The sequence below is a fragment of the Euwallacea similis genome, chromosome 31, assembly GCF_039881205.1.
Source record: "Euwallacea similis isolate ESF13 chromosome 31, ESF131.1, whole genome shotgun sequence".
Taxonomy (NCBI): domain Eukaryota; kingdom Metazoa; phylum Arthropoda; class Insecta; order Coleoptera; family Curculionidae; genus Euwallacea; species Euwallacea similis.
This window is the reverse complement of record NC_089639.1, coordinates 757,218-764,395: the sequence shown is the minus strand read 5'-3', so window position 1 is coordinate 764,395 and position 7,178 is coordinate 757,218.

Genomic DNA, 7,178 nt, shown 5'->3' with positions numbered 1-7,178 from the left:
AAAAAATAAAACTTTGACATCCTGTATCTCCGTTGATGTTGATATTTTGGAAAAACACCAAAAAACCAAAGAAAAAAAATCTTATTTTCTAAAACCTTATTCACTGGTAAAAGGATAACTCCAACTTTGGAATTACCCAGTATAGCAACTTTTTATTTTTATATATATATTTTTTTATAACAACCAATTAATCTTTTTACATCACTTTACTATTTCCAGACTATTTCTTCATATTTATTAGAATAGATATTAATAACAAAGCTGAACTTTTTCATTGGTTAAATTCCATGAAATGGAATTTAAATAATTTTTTTTCAATCGTTGACTGGTTAAAAAGACAGCAACTTCTACTCGTTCAACATTATATTTTACTTTAGTCGTAAAATTTGGTATAACTAGTGTTGCAAACGATTTAGTTGCATCGTACAATAGTTGTTAAAACAATTTCAGAAGATTTAAGGAAGATTGTAATTGAGCGATTCAATAATGGTAAAAAATATATCGAAATTAGTCGAAATTTGGGCAAAAAAAATCGATTATTTCTCAAATTATTGCACAATATAAAAGTATCACTCACTAGCTCCTGGGAGACCTAAAGTTACCTCAGAAAAAACCGATCGCTTAATTGTTAGAACTGTAAAACAGAATTAATTTCTGTTATCACTTAAAATACTTGGCCAAAAAATTGAAATAGGGGCAAAAGATGTTAGTACAGGAACTGTGCGAAAAAGATTAGTGGATGTAGGACTATTTAGTAGGAGGTCAGCTCAAAAACCACTTTTATTCAAGAAGAATGTAATGGCCCGATTGCATTTTGCTAAACAGTACATTGAGTGGACTCCTGAGCAATGGAGAAGAGTGCTTTTTACTGATGAAATGAAGTTCTACATGTTCAGAAGTGACAGTATAAATCAAGTTAGACATCCTGTGGGAAAAAGACTAAACAAAAAGTACATTGCACCAATAGTTAAACATGGCGGCGAATCGGTAATTCTGTGAGGATGTTTCTCTGGTTATGGAATGGGTCCCCTTCAGAGAATTGTGGGAAAGATGAATAAATTTATATAGTATAGAGACATTTTAAGAGAACATCTACTACTATATATGGATGAAAAAATGTCCCTGGAATCGTATTTTCAGCAAGACAATGTTCTCAAGCATTCGTTGAAGTTTGTCAAGAAATGGTTAGAAGATGAAAAAATTGCTGTTTTGCCTTGGCCATCTCAAAGCCCAGATCTAAATCCTATAGAGAACATTTGGGAGTTTGTTGACTCGAAGATTCGTGGCAAAAATTATACAAAAGTAGATTATTTATTCCTTGCATTAGAAAACGCTTGGGGACAAATTAGTGAAAACTATATTAATAAATTAATTCTGTTAATGCCCAAGAGATGTGAGGCTATAATTAAACAAAAGGGTTATTATACCAAATATTAACTAAATATGGATTTACTTTTTTTATTTAGAATTGGTTTTACTTCGTACAATTCGTGTTATAGAAAATCTACAAAAATGTAAAAGTTGCTATCTTTTTGACCAGCTAAAAATCAAATAAATTTTTTAATTAATTTTTTTATTATGTGTTCTTTCAGTATTTTAAACAAAATGTTAAAGAATTATTGAAAAAAATACATAATGAGTTCTCGAAATGGTATTTCCAGTTTTATTTCAGTTTTTTAAAAGTTGCTATATTTATGGCCAATACTGTATATCTGTACACTCTCTAATTATTATCTCTTATATCCATGCAGGATACGGGTCAAAAATCTATCCATGATAACAAGTAATGTAACATCTAACATTAGATAATTGTCCACTGCGCAACGGGTATCGATGTTGCAAACATTGAAATAAATTGTTCATCAGCCCAAAAAGGTCAAGATATTTTTTTAAGTAATTTTTAGTCTTATAATTTCAAAATGGATTTTACTACGTCTTGCGCTGTTTTGTAGCCTATTTAAATATATTGTTGCTGAAATATTGAGCTATAACAGTCTTTTGCAGTTGTGTTATACAGGGTGAGAAAGAAACACGCGCAAAAAAAAACTCTAGTTATTAAGTTCGGCAACACTTTTTTTTGGTTTTTTCTCACATGAAAATTATAGAGAGGTCAACATCTCGAGATGTTTTTGTCTGTTTTTTGAATGGCGGTCAATAGATGAAAAAATAGATGTTAATCTGACAATATCAGTTTTTCCAATTTCCAACATTTATGAAGCCATGAGAGCTAATCTGTATTTGAAATCCCGAGGCCTTTATTTATCTATTATTATTTGTTATAGGATAGTAGCAAGTTTCATGATTAGTAATATTATACAGGGAATAAAATTATTATAAAATGTTAAAATTCTAATTTTGACAATTGACGTGACAATTTCTGTCATTAAAATCTGTTAATCAACTGGTTTGATTTTGTAACCAGTTAATACATTATCATCACATTAATTATCTTCATAGAATACTCAGTTAACAAATAGACCAGCGAAGCAAGAGTTGCTCTACAGCAATCAATCCTACAGATACAGGAGACACCTTAAATATGTTCATGTTTATTCCATTTTAGTCATTTATTTGTCGAACTATCTATATGTTGTGGCTTATTTTAATTTTCCTAAAATGTTACATCTCATGACATAATTACAAAAACATTTAACCGGGAATATCTAAATACTTCAAATATTAGGCATTCCATAAAGAAATGTTTAGTATCAAACTCTAATCACTTTGAGAGGGAAATGTAGTGGTGTTAAAGTTGATTCCCCTCCACACCCGTACGGACGGAATAAGGGTTGACTTTTTAATTTCAAATGGCAATCCCCATTTTTTTACAAATTAGGATAATACGACTAAAAATAAGAAACATTTGCATGAAATATTTTTTCGATTCATGCTAGAAAACACTGTAATTAACAAAATTCAATTTTTCTTTCACTTATGATTTACCGAAAGGTTTGACGATATCTGTTTTAGAATTAATGAAAACGTTAATTTTTGTATAGTTTTTATTTAAAGCAAATATTCAAAATGGAGTCCTCCAATTGCAATGCACTTATTTATCCGTGTTTTAAAGGACTGTTCACATCTACAAAGTGTGTTTTCTGAAATATTGGCACAAGTGTTTATAAATTCGCAGAAGCATATCCTCACGTGCCGTTGTTATTTCTCTATACACCTGATGTTCGAGATATCCTCACAAAAAGAAATCTGATGAAGTAAAATTTGGAGATCTAGTAGGCCAATTCATAGAATTTAATCTGCCGATACATCGATCCTTTAAAATTACGATTAAGGACTTCCTGTGTTACCCCAGAGTAGTGAGCCGGAAAACCGTCATTTTGAAACCATATGTTCTGACGCACTTCACACAAGTTAAAGTCCTAAAGTAATATGGGCAGCTTGTTTTCCAAAATATTTCGGTACATTTCCATTCAAGTTGTCTTCAATTATGTGGGGACCTATAAGTTTACTACCAACGATTCCAAACCATAATTTAACGATCCAAGGATGCTGATTCTCAACTTATCGAAGCCAATGCGGATTTTCTACACTTCAGTAATGCATGTTGTGTCTATTAACTGTACTATGATTTACAAACGATGACTCGTCAGAGAATAACACTTGCTCATTCACAAAAGTCTAAACGATTTTAAAAATCTTCTTTATGGACCTCTTGATGTAAAAAAATATGATAAGGATGAAACTTGTGGATCCTTAGCAATGTCCACACACTCATATAGGAAATTCCTGATCATCCTGATATTTCTCTTGTGCACACTGGGGATTAAAAGCCACAGCACTTAGTACTGTAATTTGATTATTTTCTCCACACACAGTAGCTAGGCGAGTTCTTTTCTTTTGATTTACAATCCCTTCATTAATAAATTTTTTAATCGCATGATAGAAGACCAAGATCGTGATTTTTCAGGAAAACGCTGAGCGTAGAGATTGACCGCATTAACTAAATGCCTACCAGCTTCTCCATACACCAAAACCATTTCAATTTTCTCTTCTACGGTCAAATACTCCATCGTGAAGCCATCCATTAACAACAGAATATTTAAAAGTCGGTGTTTTATTTGTTTACGTTATTGTTTATTTATCACATTTTATTACCATAGATTTTTTTTTAATGGAGGTTGCCCTTTAAGATATAAATTCAATTTCTTTAATTACAGTGTTTTCTAGCATGAATCGAAAACATGTTTCAGATAGATTTTTTTCATTTTTAGCAGTATTATCTGAGTCTGTTAAAAAAATGGGGGTGTATAGCATGGTTTTTAAAAAGTTAGAGTTTTTCTGGTATATGCCCTGCAGTCATAAATAAAACTCCATTCTTAGATTTTGATTTTCAGCTTCAAGTGTATGAAGAAATTTTGGTTTAATTAAAAGGTTTTTTAACATTTTTTTTAACATTTCCAAGTATGATTTTTATAAATGTTTAAATTCCTGCTAGCATCCCTCAGATTTAAATGCGGATTAACATTAAAGTAATCTAAAATTACTTGGTTTGCTTGCGATTACGTTGTTGGCTCGGTAGTTTTATAACTATCCCACAATGATCAAAATATCTGTTAATACTTGCAACGGTTACATGGCTAATATTGCACTGTAGGTGTCATCGATTGAATTCTTTTGCTGCTTTACGAAAAGTACGCGTCCTATCACCAACTAATCTTATGATTTCAATTTTTTTTACTGAGAATACGGCATTTTTTCAACTTTTTACTTCTATCAGACGATGTGGCGAACTGCAAACCAACAATTAATACCTGACAGCTGACAGCCATAACTTTTTGTTTTCACAGCACACTTAACTCATAATTACGGCATTATTACGTATTACAGATTATAAGAAAAAAGAAAGTAAAATTATGAATTCAAATTATTTGTTTAATATTTAAAACAATTTGTCATAATTGAAAGAACAAAATTGAAGGGATTCTCCAACAACTTATATTCTAGAACAAAGAAAATCTCTCAAATAAATTTTATTCTTAAAATAATTTTTGTGCCAATTTTGAAACTTGTTTACATAAAAAATATGTTTTATCAATTTTCTTGAATAATTCGTATAGGAGAAAAATGAATGTATAGGTGGGTTTGAGATAATTCTAATTGAAAATTTACCTTCATCTTTACCCTAAAAAAGCCCTAATAGTACTTTTTGAAATTTGATCTCATAAAAATGCACATACTTGGCCACGAGTATGAGTGAAGAGTCATCGTACCCACTAGACAAATGCACATTTTGAATATCTAATTTAAAAAAAAAAACATTAAAATTGGTAAAAAAATAGAGATTTTACAAAGGTGGTAAGGCCTTAAAGCGGACACACTGTAGATTCAACATAACCCAATCTTCTAACAGTTAAAAACTTTCTATCGTTCTACCAAACACATATACATATACTTATATATTTATAGATTTTTTTTTGTTATTATGCCACTACTCTTCAATATCTACAGAGTTGTTCCTTATGTATCGACAATACAAGTGAAACAATGCTGAAATGTCTTCTTTTAATAAATTTCCCTCCGACTCTGATTCTGAGGAAACTACACTCCTTGACAAAATTAAAGGATCAGTTCAATATTTTCGATTATTTTTGCCTCGTGATATTATCGTTTATAGATTGTCAGATTAAATTTAAAATGTATAAACACCAACTTTTTCTATTTAAGACCAAAGAATCCTACAAAAAGCAAAAAAAGCCAAAAATCGCAGAACTACATTTTCGCAACAAAAACGCATAATAAATTTCAAAATTAATAGCTGGTGTTTCCTCTCATAACATTAATGACAATTTCCATTCTTCGGCGTATTCCCGCTATTAAATATCTAATTTCTTCTCGAATGGTTTCTCACTCTTCAAGCAAACAGTTTCTCAATTACTCCAGTATTTGTGGTTGCGTACTCTTACTCATTTTCCAAGCATGGCCCACATATGTTCTCTTAGATTCATGTTAGGTCTTGTTACATACCAGCTCATAGTTTCAATTTCAACTTCATAAAGATATTCTTAAACAACTCCAGCGACATGGGGTCGTGCATTATCGTGCATTAATAAAGACCAAGGACCTGCAAATGGCGCAAAAGGCATCACAAAAGGTGCAAGGCTATCTGTGATATACCTAGCAGCAGTCAAAGAACCACGATCGATCACCGCTACTTCCCTAGGGGCATTTAGATTGATGCCACCCCAAACCATCACGGAATTTCACACCAAAATTTATTTTTGATGAAAAATTGCAGAATGTAACCCGTTCGCCTGGCCACTTCCATACCTTTTTACGTCCATCGGGAGCTTTTAAGCAAAATCTGGATTCATCTGAGAATAATACGCGCGCCTAATCGGCATTAGTTCAATTTAGATGTTCTCAAGTAAATCTTAATCTCGGTGTTCTTAACACGCGATTAAGATTTACACAGAAAACATCGTTCTTAACACAGTGTTCTCTGCTCACCAGAGAGAACACCGTCTTAAGAACGATGTTCTCTGGTGAGCAGCGGTCCAGTAGCTGAGGGGTGAGATATCAATCCATACTCATTAAGCTTTCCTTTTACTATTCGCTCAAAAAACTCGAACTTTTTTAAGTTTTGTAAAAGAACATTCAAATTTAGTTAATTCAGTTAGAATCAGTAGCGTGTTAATCCCAAAGAGCATGTAACCGCAAAAACGGTCCTCTCTTGCAAAAGTTGCCCACGGGCGGCCTTGTGCTCTCCTGCGAGAATAACTACCAGTTTGTTGGTAGCGATTCGCCACTCTTGACACCACTGATTGCGAACGTTGTAGTCTATTTGAATTTTTTTTTTTGGTTAAACCCCTTTTTCATCAGAGTTATCGCTCTAATTGCTTCTTCATCAATTAACTGTCTTCTCTGCGCCATGGTACAGTTACAAAATTTTTGTGAGAACTGCCACAATACCCTGATATTGAAAGAAGTAAATTTCATATTTTTTTTAAAAAGGATTCATTATCATTTGAAAGGCAAATAAACAACAATATGTACTGATGTAAAAATATTCTTTTTTATTTCATTTTAAAAAACGAAAACTATGTTCAACAGTAATTTTTAATATTCTTGATTACTATTACAAACAACAAAATAACTTTTTTCGGTTTCCCATATTAGAGGAAAAAAATTGGAAATATCAAAGTGATCCTTCAAGTCTATAT